This window comes from Moschus berezovskii, chromosome 18, assembly GCF_049115385.1.
Source record: "Moschus berezovskii isolate FMDL1 chromosome 18, NW_MosBer_1.0, whole genome shotgun sequence".
Lineage (NCBI taxonomy): Eukaryota > Metazoa > Chordata > Mammalia > Artiodactyla > Moschidae > Moschus > Moschus berezovskii.
In genome coordinates this window covers 3,134,415-3,153,413 of record NC_142477.1, presented here as the reverse complement: position 1 = coordinate 3,153,413, position 18,999 = coordinate 3,134,415, and the positions used below count along the sequence as shown (strand labels likewise).

The 18,999-nt window shown below is 39.9% G+C and overlaps 2 pseudogenes; one reads left to right on the top strand and one right to left on the bottom strand.

Moving 5' to 3' along the window:
• The window catches only part of LOC129557885 (acidic leucine-rich nuclear phosphoprotein 32 family member D-like), a 146,874-nt pseudogene that overhangs the window by 40,066 nt on the left and 87,809 nt on the right, over positions 1-18,999 (bottom strand).
• LOC148774936 (acidic leucine-rich nuclear phosphoprotein 32 family member D-like) overlaps positions 1-18,999 on the top strand; it is a 147,889-nt pseudogene that overhangs the window by 45,885 nt on the left and 83,005 nt on the right.

Genomic DNA, 18,999 nt, shown 5'->3' with positions numbered 1-18,999 from the left:
AAGCTTCAGTATACATCGAATGGGAGTTCTAGAACAAGGGGCTGTAAGAATGACTAAGAAATGATAACTAAAGAACTACATCCTGAATTTATCAGAACTGAAAACTTGAAACCTCACATTAAAAGTACGCTCTGCATACTAAGCAGGACAAGTAAAAACCAATCACAATGAGAAACATTCTTTGCAAGTATAAGGATAGAGCAACTAGAAGGCTAGAGACATTTAAAAGTTACCAGAGAGAAGAAATCTCCAAAAGATTATCAACTGTGCAGGCTTCTCCACAGCAACAATTGCGGCTAGAAGATAATGAACTAATATCTTTAAAATGCTGAGTGATGATAACTTTATCCATCTAAAGCACCACTGAAGATTGAGGACAAGAGAAAGACATTTTGGGTCAAGGATAAAATAATTTATCTTCAGCATACCCTATCTATAAGAATTTCTAAAAAGCATCCTTTAGCAGAAAGAAAAGAGAACCCCAAGATAGGATGAGGGTGTACTTTTTGGCAAAGCCACTAAACAATGATAATAACAAAACCAATTATTTTTGTAAAGGTTATTCTGATTCTCTGGAAAATAATAACAAGTAGTATTAGGTAGCTCAAGTGTGCTAGGAGCATAGTCTTGTTCAAGAAGATGGAAGTGCTGAATACTTTCAACTATAACTTTTTCTCATAAAGCCAAGTATAAGTACATATTGTAAATGTATGTATGTATTTAATGAGCACCTGCTATGTCCCAGACACTGATCTAGGCTCTGGGAATAAGACCACTGGGGGAAAAAAACTCCTCGTTGAGTTTATACTTTAGTAGGAGGAAACTATATATTGTTTAAAAACAGTAGTATAGCACAGACAGGCTTGAAAGAAATACATTGGTAAATAGGAAAAGATACGCTTGACAAATGTGATGGTCTGATGAGGAAACACACTGGCGTGGCAACAGTGACGTGAGATAGAATACTGTTGACAGTGAGCACTGAAGTGCATTGGGCAGCTGGAGCATTGATATAACACCTAACACAGCCTTAAAAGTGAAAAGTGACAGGATCAGAAGGAAAACGGAGGAGCCACAGATTAGCATATCTCTATTAAAACAGATAGGTAGGGACTTACCTGGTGGTCCAGTGGTTAGGAATTGCTTCGCAGTGCAGGGGACATGGGTTTGATCCTTGGTCAGGGAACTAAGATCCCACGTGCTGCAGGGCAACCAAGCCCACACACCGCAGCTAAGACTCGATGGAGCCAAAGAAATACATATCCTTAAAAACAAAAATGAATAGATAAACAGAAAATTAGTCAAGAAAGCACATATACCTTGTTTTGTTGCACTTCCCTTTATTGTGCTTTGCAGACACTTCACTTCAGTCACTTCAGTCGCTCAGTCATGTCCAGTTCTCTCTGACCCCATGGACTACAGCCCGCCAGGCCTCCCTGTCCGTCACCAATTCCCAGAGTTTACTTCAACTCATGTCCATTGAGTTAGTGATGCCGTCCAACCATCTTATCCTCTGTCGTCCCCTTCTCCTCCCACCTTCAATATTTCCCAGCATCAGGGTCTTTTCCGATGAGTCAGTTCTTTGCATCAGGAAGCCAGAATATCAGAGTTTCAGCTTCAGCATCAGTCCTTCCAAAGAATATTCAGGACTGATTTCCTTTAGGGTGGATCGGTTGGATCTCTTTGCTGTCTAAGGGACTCTCAAGGGTCTTCTCCAACACCACAGTTCAAAAGCATCAGTTCTTCAACGTTTAGCTATCTTTATCGTCCAGCTCTCACATCCATGCATGACTACTGGAAAAACCATAGGACTAGATGGACTTTTGTTTACAAAGTAATGTCTCTGCTTTTTAATATGCTGTCTAGATTGGTCATAATTTTTCTTCCACAGAGTAAGTGTTTTTAATTTCATGGCTGCAGTCACCATCCGCAGTAATTTTGGAGCCCCCCAAAAATAAAGTCTGTCACTGTTTTCCCATCTATTTGCAATGAAGTGGTAGGACCAGATACCGTGATCTTAATTTTCTGCATGTTGAGGGTTTGTTTCTTTTCTTGTTTATTTTTTAAAAATTTATTTATTTTAATTGGAGGCTATTCCTTTACATTATTATATTGGTTTTTCCATACATTGACATGAATCTACCTCTGGTGTACACGTGTTTCCCATCTTGAACCCCCCCCCCCCACCTCCCTCCCCGTCCCATCCCTCTGGTTTATCCCAGTACACCAGACCCGAGCATCCTGTGTCATGCATCGAACTTGGACTGGCGATAACCCTGTATACGAGACAGTAAAAGAGACACAGATGTATAGAACAGTCTTTTGGACTCTGTGGGAGAGGGTGATGGTGGGATGATTTGGGAGAATGGCATTGAAACATGTATATTATCATATGTGAAACGAATCGCCAGTCCATGTTCGATGCATGTTGAGTTTTGAGCACACTTTTTCACTCTCCTCTTTCACTTTCATCAAGAGGCTCTTTAGTTCTTTGCTTTCTGCCATAAAGTTGGTGTCATCTACATATCTGAGGTTATTGATATTTCTCCCGGAAATCTTGATTCCGGCTTGTGCTTCCTCCAGCCCAGCATTTCTCATGATGTCCACTGGATAGTAGTTAAATAAGCAGGGTGACAATATACATCCTTGACGTACTCCTTTTCCTACTTGGACCCAGTCTGTTGTTCCATGTCCAGTTCTAACTGTTGCTTCTTGACCTGCATACAGATTTCTCAAGAGGCAGGTCAGGTGATCTGGTATTCCCATCTCTTTAAGAATTTTCCAGTTTATTATGATCCACACTAAGGCTTTGGCATAGTCAATAAAGCATGAATAGATGTTTTTCTGGAACTCTCTTGCTTTTCCGATGATCCAGCGGTTGTTGGCAATTTGATCTTTGGTTCCTCTGCCTTTTCTAAAACCCGCTTGAACGTCTGGAAGTTTACGATTCACGTATTGCTGAAGCCTGGCTTGGAGAATTTTGAGCATGACTTTACTAGCGTGTGAGATGAGTGCAATTATGGGGTAGTTTGAGCATTTTTTGGCATTACCTTTGTGATTGGAATGAAAACTGACCTTTTCCAGTCCTATGGCCACTTCTTGAGTTTTCCAAATTTGCTGACATACTGAGTGCAGCATTTTCACAGCATCATCTTTTAGGATTTGAAATAGCTCAACTTGAATTCCATCACCTCCACTAGCTTTGTTCGTAGTGATGCTTCCCAAGGCCCACTTGACTTTACATTCAATGATGTCTGGCTCTAGGTTGGTGATCACACCATCGTGAATATCTTGGTCATGAAGATCTTTTTTGTATAGTTTTTCTGTGTATTCTTGCCACCTCTTAATATCTTCTGCTTCTGTTAGGTCCATACTATTTCTCTTCTTTATTGAGCCCATCTTTGCATGAAATGTTCCCTTATTATCTCTAATTTTCTTGAAGAGATCTTTTGTCTTTTCTATTCTGTTGTTTTCCTCTATTTCTTTGCACTGATCACTGAGGAAGGTTTTCTTATCTCTCCTTGCTATTCTTTGGAACTCTGCATTCAAATGAGTGTATCTTTCCTTTTCTTCACAGCTATTTGCAAGACCTCCTCAGACAACCATTTTGCTTTTTTGCATTTCTTTTTCTTGGGAATGATCTCGATCCGTGTCTCCTGTATAGTGTCACGAACATCCATTGATAGGTCATCAGGCACTCTGTCTATCAGATCTAATCCCTTGAATCTATTTCTCACTTCCACTGTATAATCGTTATGGATTTGATTTAGGTCATACCTGAATGGTCTGGTGGTTTTCCGTACTTTCTTCAATTTAAGTCTGAATTTGACAATAAGGAGTGCATGGTCTGAGTCACAGTCAGCTTCCAGTCTTGTTTTTGCTGACTCTATAGAGCTTCTCCATCTTTGCCTGCAAAGAACATAATCAATCTGATTTCAGTATTGTACATCTGGTGATGTTCATGCGTAGAGTCTTCTGTTGTGTCATTGGACGAGGGTGTTTGCTATGACCATTGCATTCTCTTGCAAAACTCTATTAGCCTTTGCTCTGCTTCATTCTGTACTCCAAGGCCAAATTTTCCTGTTACTCCAGGTGTTTCTTGACTTCCTACTTTTGCATTCCAGTCCCTTATAATAAAAAGGACATCATTTTGGGGTGTGAGTTCTAGAAGGTCTTGTAGATCTTCTGAGAACCATTCAACTTCAGCTTCTTCAGCATTACTGGTCAAAGCATAGTCTTGGATTACTGTGATATTGAATGGTTTGCCTTGGAAATGAATAGATCATTCCGTTGTTTTTCAGATTGCATCCTGGTACAGCATTTCAGACTCTTGCTTTGCAGACACCACAGTTTTTACAAATTGAAGGTTCGTGGCAACCCTGTGTTGAGCAAATCTGTTGGTGCCTTTTTTCCCAAAAGCATTTGCTCACTGCATATCCCTGTGTCACATTTCGGTAACACTTGCATAACAGGCATATCTCTGAGATATTGCAGGTTTGGTTCCAGACTACTTCAATACAGCAAATATCACAATAAAGCAAGTCATGCAAGTTTGGGGGGTGGATTTATATATAAAAGGCTCTCCATGGGCCTCCCTATTCACTTAGTCACAATGATGCTGAAATCAGGTCAACTAATCTTACAATGGCCGCTAAGGGTTCAAGTGAAAGGAGTTGCATACCTCTCACTTTAAATCAAAAGCTAGACATGATTAAGGTTAGTGAGAAAGTTATGTTGAACGTTGAAACAGGCCAAAAGTTAGGCCTTTTGAGCCCAGCAGCCAAGTTGTGAATCCAGAGGGAAGGTTTTTAAAGACAATCGAAAATGATAACTCTAGTGAATTCATGAATGATAAGAAAACAAAACAGCCTTATTGCTGATACAGAGAAAGTTTTGGGATCTGCATAGATCAGCCAGCCATGGCATTCCCATAAACCCAAGCCTAATCTAAGACAAGGCCCTAACTCTAATTCTGTGATGGTTGAGAGGAATGAGACAGCTTCAGAAGAAAGGTTTGAAGCTAGCAGGGGTCAATTTCGTGAAGACTAAGAAAAGATATCATCTCTGTAGCATCAGAGTTCACGGCAGAGCAGCAAGTGCTGATGTAGAAGCTGCAGCAAGTTATCCAGAAGATCTAGCTAAGATCATTCATGAAGGTGGCTGTTCTAAACAACAGATTTTCAGTGTAGACAGAACAGTCTTCTATTGGAAGAAGATGTCACCAGGACTTTCATAGCTAGAGAGGAGAGGTCAGTGCCTGGCTTGAGAGCTTCACAAGGCAGGATGACTCTCTTGTTAGGGGCTAATGCAGCTGGTCTGGTGGCTCAGTGGTAAAGAATCTACCTGTCAATGCAGGAGATGTGGGTTTGATCCCTGAGTCGGGGAAAATCCCCTGGAGCAGGAAATGGCAACCCACTCCAGTATTCTTGCCTGGGAAATTCCATGGACAGACGAGCCTAGTGGGCTACAGTCCATGGGGTTTCAAAAAGAGTAGGGTATGACATGGCAACTGAACAGTAACAAAATGCTCATTTGCCGTTCTGAATTATGCTAAATCTTTTCTTCCTGTACTCTGTAAATGGAACAACAAAGCATGGGTGACAGCACATCTGTTTACAACATGGTTTACTAAATATTTGAAGCCCACTGTGGAGATCTGCTGCTCAGAAAAAAAGAGATTCCTTTGGAAATATTACTGCTTATTGACAATGCGTCTGGTCACCCAAGCACTCTGATGGAGATGTACAAGATTAATGTTGTTTAATGCCTACCTTCTCAACATCCATTCGGCAGCCCACAGATCAAGGAGTAATTGGAACTTTTAAGGCTTTATTATTTAAGAAACATATTTTGGGAGTGGCACACCTCACAGCTTGCATGATCTTCGTTTCCTGACCAGGGATTGAACCACAGTGAAAAACCACAGTGCCAAATTCTAACCACTGGACTGCCAGAGAAGTCCCATAAGAAATACATTTTTAGGCTGTAACTACCGTAGTGACTCCTCTGATGGATTTGGGTGGTTAAATGAAAACATGGAAAGGATTCACCACTCTAGATGCCATTGAGAACATTCGTGATTCAAGGGAAGAGGTCAAAATATGAATATTAGCAGAGTTTGAAAGAAGTTGATTCCAACCCTCATGGTGCCTTGTGGGGCTGTAAGACTTTGGTGGAGGAAATAATACCTAGTGTGGTAGAAAAATCGCAAGAGAACTAGAATTAGAAGGGGAACCTGAAGATGTGACTAAGTTGCTTCAATCCCATGATAGGACTTTAATGGATGAGGAGTTGTTTCTCATGGGTGAGCATTAAGAAAATGATTTCTAGACATGGAATCTACTCCTGGTGAAGATGCTGTGAGGACTGATGAAATGACAACAGAGGACTTAGAATATTACGTAAACTTAGTTGATAAACAAAAGCAGGGTTTGAGAATATTGACTTCAGTTTTGAAAGACATTCTACTTTGGGTAAAATGTTGCTGCTGCTGCTGCTAAGTCGCTTCAGTCGTGACCGACTCTGTGCGACCCCATAGACGGCAGCCCACCAGGCTCCGCCGTCCCTGGGATTCTCCAGGCACGAACACTGGAGTGGGTTGCCATTGGGTAAAGTGTTACCAAACAGTCATTCATGCTACAGAGAAATTTTTCATGAAAGGAAGAGTCAATGGATGTGGCAAACTTCAATATTATCTTATTTTAAGAAATTACCATAGTTATCTCTCCTACAGAAACCACCGCGATCAGTCAGCAGCCTTCAACATCGAGGCAAGACCCTCCACAACAAAAAGAGTATGACTCACTTGAAGGCTCAGGTGACGGTTAGCATTTTTTAGCAATAAAATATTTTTTAATTTAGACATGAACATTGTTATTTAGACTCTTATGAGTTGATACTACATTCTACATTATAATATAAATATGGGTTTTATACGTACTGGGAAACAAAATAATCCCCATGCCTCACATTATTGTGGTATTTGTTTATTGTGGTGGTATGGAACCAGACTACAATATCTTTGAGAATGCCTATATAGAAGATTTGAACAACACAACTAATAAAGTTGGTCTAATACATATAGAAAATTTTGTACCTAACAAATAGAGAATAAGCGTTATTTCTTTTTTTTTTTTTTTGATTATTTATTTATTTGCATTACAATAGTTTAATATGAACAATCAGAGCTAATGAACAGTATAACAATATTTTACAATTGAAATAATTAAACTATAAAATTACTACATAAAACAGGTCTGATCTAGCTAATTTACTTTCTATAATCTCTTCAGTGCTGCAAAACCATTTCTTTCTTTTTTTTTTTTTTCATGTTTTAATAAACACTTCGTCTTTTTGTATTGCTTTCTTTTTCATCACAATAATAGAAATATAACACCATATATCACTGTAAAACACATTTCCACATAAATGCTGATAAGCACAAAATATTTTTCATCATTTACATTTTACCTGTAATAATATATGGCAGGATTAAAGCTGCATCCATCATGTGTCTAACTAACCTTGCTGTAATGAATTTTTAAATGTAATGGTTTCTGTCGCAAAGTAAAATCGTACATAATGTCTAGTGACACAGTACGATGGTGGATGGGTGGTTTTGGAAAATGGAAATGCAACTTCATTTTTAATTAGATGAATAAACTTCACCACCTCCACCTCCAGCCAGCTTCCCAACCCTCCCTCCCACCACCATTATTTATTTATTTATTTATTTTAAATGAGGCTTTTAATTAATGTTTGACAGAGCTGATTCAGGTTGAATAGACTAAATTTCTTTAAACAAACTTACTTATACTCCAGAGTCCTTTAAAACCTTAATAGCATTTATACATTGAAGGTATTTGATTTTCTTGTAACTAGCACTTCAAATGCAACAAGCATTTGAAGCAACAAGCATTTGACCCAACAAGTAAAACTTTCTACAGTTCATAACTTTTATAAATAAAATAAATTAAATGTACAGTGAATAAGTTCTCTGAAATATTTCAATATTCCTGCAGGTTCAGTAACATCATAAAATACATATCAACTAAAATTCACAAATCTAAAAACCTGTTAGGCATTTTTAGGCGTTTTAAGTTGGAAATGAAGACCAATGTTACATCGTAATATGCCAATTACAAATAGTACTTCAAATAGAAAATACTACAGTTTGTCCCAAACTTTAAAAACTATTCATGAACTCAACACTGAACTATTGATGGCTATGAGAATTGTTTCCTAGCCTTTTTGAAAATTTCAACCCATTTACGTTTAAGGTAATTATTGATAAGTACGATCCCATAGCCATTTTCTTTATTGCTTTGGGTTCAAGTTTATACACTCTTTCTGTGTTTCCTGTCTAGAGAAGATCCTTTAGCATTTGTTGGAGAGCTGGTTTGGTGATGCTGAATTCCCTCAGCTTTTGCTTGTCTGTAAAGCTTTTGATTTCTCCTTCATATTTGAATGAGATCCTTGCTGGGTATAGTAATCTGGGCTGTAGGGTATTTTCTTTCATCACCTTAAGTATGTCTTGCCACTCCCTTCTGGCCTGAAGAGTTTCTGTTGAAAGATCAGCTGTTATCCTTATGGGAATCCCCTCATGTGTTATTTGCTGCTTTTCCCTTGCTGCTTTTAATATTTGTTCTTTGTGTTTGATCTTTGTTAATTTGATTAATATGTGTCTTGGAGTATTTCGCCTTGGGTTTATCCTGTTGGGGACTCTCTGGGTTTCTTGGACTTGGGTGATTATTTCTTTCCCTATTTTAGGGAAGTTTTCAACTATTATCTCTTCAAGTATTCTCTCATGGTCTTTCTTTTTGTCTTCTTCTTCTGGGACTCCTATGATTCGAATGTTGGAGCGTTTAACATTGTCCCAGAGGTCTCTAATATTGTCCTCATTTCTTTTAATTCGTTTTTCTTTTTTCCTCTCTGTTCCATTTATTTCTACAATTCTATATTCTAGTTCGCTAATCCTGTCTTCTGCCTCTGTTATTCTATTGTTTGTTCCCTCCAGAGTGTTTCTGATCTCATCTATTGCATTATTCATTGTATATTGACTCTTTTTTATTTCTTCTAAGTCCTTATTAAATCTTTCTTCCATCTTCTCAATCCTTTTCTCCAGGTTATTTATCTGTAACTCCATTTTGCTTTCAAGATTTTGAATCATTTTCACCATCAAAATTTGAAATTCTTTATCAGGTAAATTCCCTATATCTTCTTCTTTTGTTTGTGTTGGTGGGCAATTATCTTGTTCCTTTACTTGCTGGGTATTTCTCTGCCTCTTCATCTTGCTTATATTGCTTTGCTTGGGGTGGCCTTTCCCTCTTCTTGCAGTTTGTGGAGTTCTCTTTATTATGTAGTTTCTTCGCTGTGTGTGGGGTTGGACGGGTGACTTGTCTGGGTTCCCTGGTTAGGGAAGCATGTGTCGGTGTTCTGCTGGGTGGAGCTGGATTTCTTCTCTCTCCTTTAGAAGACAATGGGCTGCTTTTCTGGGAGCCTGATGACCTCTGCCAGTATTCAGAAGTTGTTTTGTGGCCTTTACTCCACGTTCAAATGTTCTTTTGATGAATTTGTGGGGGAGAAAGTGGTCTCGCCGTCTTATCCCTCCGCCATCTTGTTCCTTCCTCCCCAGAACACTGGATTCTTATATTCCAACTTGGTCGTGGAGTATCTCTTCCCAGCTGCTCCAGCAAGGCGCAGCCGCTGTACCTTACCTTGGACGAGGGGTATCTCCTCAAGGCCGCCCCTCCCGCTTTGAATGTGGATCAGCTCCTCTCGGCCCTCCGGTGCCCAAGCAGCCACCGCCTCCTGGACGTGGTACAGCTCCTCTCGGCCACCGCCCTAACCCTGGGCGCGGGGTAGCTCCTCTCAGCCACGATTCTGCACGTGGTCGGTTGCTCCGGAGCCGGGCGTCTCTCGCGTCTGCGCCGCCGGAGCCGGGCGTCTCTCGCGTCTGCGCTGCCGGAGCCGGGCGTCTCTCGAATAAGCGTTATTTCTGAGCACAGAAGGAGTACTTTAAAAAATGGACTATGTCAAATCATAGGCTCCAGTTTCATCCACCTCATTAGAATTGATTCAAATGTATTCCTTTTAATTGCTGAGTAGTTCTCCATTGTGTAAATGTACCACAGCTTTCTTATCCATTCGTCTGCAGCCAGTCCAAGTACAATGCATGATACAGGATGCTCGGGGTTGGTGTACTGGGATGAACCAAAGGGATGGGAGGGGAAGGGAGGTGGGAGGGGGGTCAGGATGGGGAGCATGCGTAGAAAAAAAATGGAAACAACTGTTCTACTTCAAAAAAATAAATATATAAAATTAAACATAAAAAAATAAAAGTTGAATTGAATCAAACGTATTTTTGTTACTAAGATTTCTCTAAATCCTCTTTCTGCTATGGGTTATTATTCTTGGTTTCAAATGTTAATGGAGATGTTACTTGCATATTAAACTCTGAACTGAGGGGGAAAAAAATGGACCATGAAAAACAACAACAAAAAAGGACTATGTCCTATATCACAAAAGAAGTTTCCAAAATATAAGGTTCAGTTCAGTTCAGTCACTCAGTCGTGTCTGACTCTTTGCCACCCCATGAATCACGGCACGCCAGGCCTCCCTGTCCATCGCCAACTCCCGGAGTTCACTCAAACTCATGTCCATCGAGTCGGTGATGCCATCCAGCCATCTCATTCTCTGTCGTCCCCTTCACCTCCTGCCCCCAATCCTTCCCAGCATCAGAGTTTTTTCCAGTGAGTCAACTCGTCGCATGAGGTGGCGAAAGTACTGGAGTTTCAGCTTTAGCATCAGTCCTTCCAATGAACACCCAGGATTGATCTCCTTTAGAATGGACTGGGTGGGTCTCCTTGCAGTCCAAGGGACTCTCAAGAGTGTTCTCCAGCACCGCAGTTCAAAAGCATCCATTCTTCAGCGATCAGCTTTCTTCACAGTCCAAGTCTCACATCCATACATGACCACTGGAAAAACTATAGCCTTGACTAGACGGACTGTGGCTGTACTAGTTTGCATTCCCACCAACAGTGTAAGAGGGTTCCCTTTTCTCCACACCCTCTCCAGCATTTATTGCTTGTAGACTTTTGGATAGCAGCCATTCTGGCTGGCGTGAAATGGCACCTCATTGTGGTTTTGATTTGCATTTCTCTGATTATGAGTGATGTTGAGCATCTTTTCATGTGTTTGTTAGCCATCTGTATGTCTTCTTTGGAGAAACGTCTGTTTATTTCTTTGGCCCATTTTTTTATTGGGTCGTTTATTTTTCTGGAATTGAGCTTCAGGAGTTGCTTGTATATTTTGGAGATTAATTCTTTGTCAGTTGCTTCATTTGCTATTATTTTGTCCCATTCTGAAGGCTGTCTTTTCACCTTGCTTATAGTTTCCTTTGCTGTGCAGAAGCTTTTAATTTTAATTAGGTCCCATTTGTTTATTTTTGCTTTTATTTCCAATATAAGGTGTGTCATGGAGAATCCTGCTGTGATTTATGTCGGAGAGTGTTCTGCCTATAGGAGTTTTATAGTTTCTGGTCTTACATTTAGATCTTTAATCCATTTTGAATTTATTTTTGTGTATGGTGTTAGAAAGTGTTCTAGTTTCATTCTTTTACAAGTGGCTGACCCGTTTTCCCAGCACCGCTTGTTAAAGAGACTGTCTTTTCTCCATTGAATATTCTTGCCTCCTTTGTCATAGATAAGGTGTCCATAGGTGCGTGGATTTATCTCTGGTCTATCTGTTTTGTTCCATTGATCTATATTTCTGTCTTTATTGCCAGTACCATACTGTCTTGATGACTGTGGCTTTGTAGTAGAGCCTGAAGTCTGGCAGGTTGATTCCCCCACTTCCATTCTTCTTCCTCAAGATTGCTTTGGCTATTCAAGTTTTTTTGTATTTCCATACAAATTGTGAGATTATTTGTTCTAGCTCTGTGAAAATTACCATTGGTAGCTTGATAGGGATTGCATTGAATCTATAAATTACTTTGGGTAATATATTCATTTTCACAATATTTATTCTTCCAATCTACAAACACGGTATATTTCTCCATCTATTAGTGTCCTCTCTGATTTCTTTCACTAGTGTTTTATAGTTTTCTATATATAGGTCTTTTGTTTCTTTAGGTAGATATATTCCTAAGTATGTAATTCTTTTCATTGCAATGGTGAATGGAATTGTTTCCTTAATTTCTCTCTCTATGTTCTCATTATTAGTGTATAGGAATGCAAGGGATTTCTGTGTGTTGATTTTGTATTCTGAAACTTTACTATATTCATTGATTAGCTCTAGTAATTTTCTGGTAGAGTCTTTAGGGTTTTCTGTGTAGAGGATCATGTCATCTGCAAACAGTGAGAGTTTTGCTTCTTTTCCAATTTGGATTCCTTTTATGTCTTTTTCTGCTCTGATTGCTGTGGCCAAAGCTTCCACTACTATGTTGAATAGTAGTAGTTAGAGTGGGCACCCTTGTCTTGTTCCTGACTTTAGGGGAAATGCTTTCAATTTTTCACCATTGAGGATGTTTGCTGTGGGTTTGTCATATGTAGCTTTTATTATGTTGAGGTATGTTCCTTCTATTCCCGCCTTCTGGAGCGTTTTTATCATAAATGGGTGTTGAATTTTGTCAAAGGCTTTCTCTGTATCTATTGAGATAATCATATGGTTTTTATTTTTCATTTTGTTGATGTGGCGTATTTACATTGATTGATTTGTGGATATTGAAGAATCCTTGCATTCCTGGGATAAAGCCCACTTGGTCATGATGTATGATCTTCTTAATGTGTTGTTGGATTCTGATTGCTAGAATTTTGTTAAGGATTTTTGCATCTATGTTCATCAGTGATATTGGCCTGTAGTTTTCTTTTTTTGTGGTATCTTTGTCAGGTTTAGGGATTAGGGTGATGGTAGCCTCATAGAATGAGTTAGGAAGTTTACCTTCCTCTGAAATTTTCTGGAAGAGTTTGAGTAGGGTAGATGATAGCTCTTCTCTAAATTTTTGATAGAATTCAGCTGTGAAGCCGTCTGGACCTGGGCTTTTGTTTGCTGGAAGATTTCTTATTACAGTTTCGATTTGGAAAGTTGTACTTTTCTAAGAATTTGTCCATTTCTGCCAAGTTGTCCGTTTTATTGGCATATAATTGGTGATGATCCTTTGTATTTCTGTGTTGTCTGTTGTGATCTCTCCATTCTCATTTCTAATTTTATTGATTTGGTTTTTCTCCCTTTGTTTCTTGATGAGTTTGTCAATTTTATTTACCCTCTCAAAGAACCGGCTTTTGGCTTTGTTGATTTTTGCTATGGTCTCTTTTGTTTCTTTTGCACTTATTTTTGCCCTAATTTTAAGATTTCTTTCTTTCTACTCACCCTGGGGTTCTTCATTTCTTCCTTTTCTAGTTGCTTTATGTGTAGAGTTAGATTATTTAGTTGACTTTTTTCTTGTTTCTTGAGGTGTGCCTGTATTGCTATGAACCTTCCCCTTAGCACTGCTTCTACAGTGTCCCACAGGTTTTGGGTTGTTGTGTTTTCATTTTCATTCGTTTTCTGTGCATATTTTGATTTATTTTTTGATTTCTTCTATGATTTGTTGGTTATTCAGCAGTGTGTTGTTCAGCTTCCGTATGTTGGAATTTTTAATAGTTTTTCTCCTGTAATTGAGATCTAATCTCACTGCATTGTGGTCAGAAAATATGCTTAGAATTATTTCAATTTTTTTGAATTTACCAAGGGTAGATTTATGGCCCAGGATGTGATCTGTGCTTGAGAAGGTTCCGTGTGCGCTTGAGAAAAAGGTGAAATTCATGGTTTTGGGGTGAAATGTCCTATAGATATCTATTAGGTCTAACTGGTCTATTGTATCATTTAACGTTTGTGTTTCCTTATTAATTTTCTGTTTAGTTGATCTATCCATAGGTGTGAGTGGGGTATTAATGTCTCCCACTATTATTGTGTTATTGTTCATTTCCCCTTTCACATTTGTTAGCATTTGTCTTACATATTGTGGTGCTCCTATGTTGGGTGCATATATATTTATAATTGTTATATCTTCTTGGATTGATCCTTTGATCATTATGTAGTGTCCTTCTTTGTCTCTTTTCACAGACTTTGTTTTAAAGTCTATTTTATCTGATATGTGTATTGCTACTCCTGCTTTCTTTTGGTCTCTGTTTGCGTGGGATATCTTTTTCCAGCCCTTCACTTTCAGTCTGTATGTGTCCCTTGTTTCGAGGTGGGTCTCTTGTAGACAACATGTATGGGGGTCTTGTTTTTGTATCCATTCAGTCAGCCTTTGTCTTTTGGTTGGGGCATTCAACGCATTTACATTTAAGGTAATTATTGATAAGTATGATCCCATTGCCATTTACTTTATTGTTTTGGGTTCGAGTTTATACACCCGTTCTGTGTTTCCTGTCTAGAGAAGGTCCTTTAGCATTTGTTGGAGAGCTGGTTTGGTGATGCTGAATTCTCTCAGCTTTTGCTTGTCTGTAAAGCTTTTGCTTTCTCCTTCATATTTGAATGAGATCCTTGCTGGGTACAATAATCTGGGCAGTAGCTTATTTTCTTTTAGCACTTTAAGTATGCCCTGCCATTCCCTCCTGGCCTGAAGTGTTTCTATTGAAAGATCAACTTTTATCCTTATGGGAATTCCCTTGTGTGTTACTTGTTGTTTTTCCCTTGCTGCTTTTAATATTTTTTCTTTGTGTTTGATCTTTGTTAATTTGATTAATATGTGTCTTGGGGTATTTCGCCTTGGGTTTATCCTGTTGGGGACTCTCTGGGTTTCTTGGACTCGGGTGATTATTTCCTTCCCCATTTTAGGGAAACTTTCAGGTATTATCTCCTCCAGTATTTTCTCATGGTCTTTCTTTTTGTCTTCTTCTTTTGGGACTCCTATGATTCGAATGTTGGGGCGTTTAACATTGTCCCAGTGGTCTCTGAGATTGTCCTCATTTCTTTTAATTCGTTTTTCTTTTTTCCTCTCTGTTTCATTTATTTCTACCATTTTGTCTTCTAACTCGCTTATCCTATCTTCTGCCTCCGTTATTCTACTGTTGGTTTCCTGCAGAGTGTTTTTAATCTCATCTATTGCATTATTCATTGTATACTTACTCTTTTTTTTTTTCTTCTAGATCCTTGTTAAACCTTTCTTGCATCTTCTCAATCCTTGTCTCCAGGTTATTTATCTGTAACTCCATTTTGTTTTCAAGATTTTGGATCATTTTCACTATCATTACTTGGAATTCTTTATCAGGTAGGTTCCCTATCTCTTCCTCTTTTGTTTGGGTTGGTGGGCATTTATCCTGTTCATTTTCTTGCTGGGTATTTCTCTGCCTCTTCATCTTGCTTATATTGCTGTGTTTGGGCCTGCTGTGATTCATGGGGTCGCAGAGAGTCGGACACGACTGAGCGACTGAACTGAACTGAACTTCCGTCTTCTGGCAGTTTGTGGAGTTCTCTTTATTGTGGGGTTCCCTCGCTGTGGGTGGGGTTGGACGGGTGACTTGCCAACGTTCCCTGGTTAAGGAAGCTTGTGTTGGTGTTCTGGTGGGTGGAACTGGATTTTTTCTCTCTGGAGTGCAATGAAGTGTCCCGTAATGAGTTATGAGATATCAGTGGTTTTGGAGTGACTTTGGGTAGCCTTTATATTGAAGCTCAGGGCTATTTTCCTGTGTTGCTGGAGAATTTGTGTGGTATATCTTGCTCTGGAACTTGTTGGCCCTTGGGTGGTACTTGGCTTCAGTGTAGGTGTGGAGGCGTTTGATGATCTCCTATTGATTAGTGTTCCCTGGAGTCAGGAGTTCTCTAGTGTTCTCCAGATTTGGACTAAGCCTCTTCCTCTGGTTTTCAGTCTTATTCTTGCAGTAACCTCAAGACTTCTCCATCTGTCACTTCCAAGGTGGTTCCCTCTGTTTCAGCTTCTTCTGTTTGCTGGTCTCTTCAGTGTCTAATTTCCTCCCTGACACAAGGGGACGGTGGTGGACACTTTTTTAGGCTCCTTTGTTCAGTTGTGCTGTGGGGAGGGAGGAACGCTGCAAATAAATATCACTCGCATCTGTGGGGAGTGCTCGCAGTGTCTCGGCCACACTGGGTTTGCCCCCACTCACGGGCACACAGTGTGTGTGCTTTCCCAGTCTATACTGCTTAGGCTCTAGGTTGCTCTGCCAGGAACTGTCTGAGGCAAGCCCTGGGTTGCATGCACTTCCCGGGTGAAAGTTGCTCGAGTTCTGGTACTCGGGTACTCCACAAAGGTGCAGACTCGGTTGGGCCAGCGTTTTGTGCCCTTCCGCGGTCCGAGCAGCTCAGGTGACCAGGTGTTTGGCGAGCGCTGTTGCTGTGACTTATTGCCTCCCCGTCCCTGCCTCTCGGTTTTCTGGGTGTACACCAGCGCACCTTCTCAGGTGGATGTCGACTGGCCAGAATCCCAATAAATCTTGGCTAGCAACAAAGCCTGCTTGAAGTTTGGTAGATGACGCCTCTCTGGGCCCGCGATTGCCCCCTTCCGGCTCTGGCTGCCCTCCCCTGCCTGTCTCGGCGGGGGATGGGGGATGGGCCGCCCGCAGCCAGCTAGCCCTGTTGAGTCCCCCACTCTGGGAGCAGGTCTGGCAGTGTCCTAGGTCAGGGCTTTTCACCTTTTCACAGGGTAGCTATACCACAGTCTGCTTTGCTATCTCAAGTTAGTTTCCTCAGATTGCCCTCCCATGCATTCTTTAGTTGGAAGGGACCTTAGAAATCATAAAGTTCAACTTCGAACCCAGCACCAACATCCTCCAAAACCATCTTTTATAAGCCTCTGCTTGAGTGATTTCAGTAACAGGAAGCTTACTACTCTAAGGCCTTCCATTCCATTTTGAAGTCAGCTGACAACCAAAATGAGCAAAGTGAGCAAGGAAATTAACACTTCCCTAAAGTCTTCATAAAAGGCTACCCACTCCAGTATTCTGGCCTAGAGAATCCCATGGGTTATATAGTCCTTGGAGTCGCAAAGAATTGGCCACAACTGAGTGCCTTTCACTTTCAAAGTCTTCATAAAGGAGCTGCTGACATCTTCATTTTAGCCCCGTGAGACCCATGTCAGACTTCTAACTTACAGAAGGTGGTAAGTTGCTTAAGTGTTGCTTAAGCCCATAAATTTAGGGTAATTTATTAGAGCAGCAGTAGAAAACTAAAATATTCAGCCTCACACTTGCACATCTGCAGAGTGTGGGCAGTGAACAAAAGAGGAATGGAAAATGGCCCAAGGAATCCATTAAAGACCAGAAACATTACACTGGACAGAACTGGCCTGTTGCCATGAAACAGACTGTTGAGGTGCCTTGGAGAAGTTGGAGGTACTGAGATTAATAAGAGCAATCAGTCTCTGGTGCCCTTCTTCCAATATTATCCTTCAGTTTTTTTCACCATTATTGTCCAGTTTTCTTTTTATTCCCACTTCTCCTTTATCTTCTCCTCCACCATACTTTCCTCAATTTTTAAACAATGCTCTTTATTTTTATCTGCTAATCAAGTGTATGTTTTTTATCAACCTCACACTCCCACTAGCATACCCACCCAATTTGTTGGAAGGAGATAAGGAGCAGAATATGAGAGGAGTATTGGGAGAAGTTTGAGATTTTGCAGCGTGCCAAGAATTAAAATGGTAAGGAACGTAGCTTTAGCACCTGGTCTCTGAGTGCTCCAGTGCAGCACACGAATTCACAAATCAGGGTTACACACAAATCCATTTATTAGGAAAAAAAAAAAAAAAATCAAAACTAAGCAGGCACTCAAAAGTATTTTGAAAATAATAAAAGGCTTTTACTAAGGTACCAATTAGTGACTGTCTCCTAGTTTTGCTGCTGAAAAATTATGTTGACGCCTTTTCACTATCTCTAAGCTCAAAACTAAGGCCTTAAGGAGCTAACGGAAGGTTTTCATCAGCGTCAAGTAACATTAGATGAGCTACTGAACAACAGTAAATACAAGAGAAGCATCTAAACACTTAAGTGAATCAGTGGCACATGTACATTTTTCTTTTAAGAATTGTTTGGCACCAGATTTTTAGGAACATGTTTGCTGAGTGTGATGACTAAGATCAGTGCACTAATGTCTATGTACAAGTTTCTGATTTCCCACATGTCCTGCTGGCTACAAGGACAGAAGGGACATTGTTCTCTGGCGACAGATTGGGCTTTGGTGGAGCCAGCTTAGGGGCACTATTGGTAATAATCCAAAGGGCACAGGTAGTACCTCAGTCATCAATTTAATAGATCCCAAATGAACCCTTAGCACAAAGACAAGGAGAGAAGTCTCTTTCCTTTTCAATGTGATGATAAGCATTTCTGAAAATTCCAATAATTATGTGGGCCACGTGACTGTCAGAAATTGGCTTGTTTCTAGAGCCATTGCTGCAGCACTAAAATTGATGAGCAAATACAGAGGAGATCAAAGTCATTTAACCTGAAAGTCCTTTTCTTCCTCTCTCCTGTCCTAATCGTTGTTAGGAGTTCTTTTGCAGAAGCTTGATTTTGCTGTCACAGTTTTAGTTGTTTTTCCAGAACCAGAGGTTATGTTCATGTTGTTTTTCTTGTCTGTTGATGAAAGCAATTTTAGAAAATGAGTTTTCAAGTCTCTGTGACTGTTCATTAGCATTCATTCATTCATTTATTCAGTAAACATGCATTTGTTTACCTATTCCTTATCAGGTAGTGAATAAGACCCTAGAATTCTAATTTGAAGAAGAAAATGTCGTGATTTACACTCCTGCAAAGTTCACACTCTAGTAAGGAGATACGCTTGTAGACACCTGAGTACTATAATGGTGGTGTGTTCAAAGCGTTATTTGAGCACAAATGTGGAAGTAGTTACTTCTGCCATGAAGACTGGGTGTTCAGAGAACTATTAGAATATGAATGATCCAAACAATAAGAATTTATTAATCACCTAATAATTGCTGAAGTTATGTTAGGGAACAAATAGACAGTTGTCCTGTTGTAGTTCTATAATGGAAATTTTGAGTCT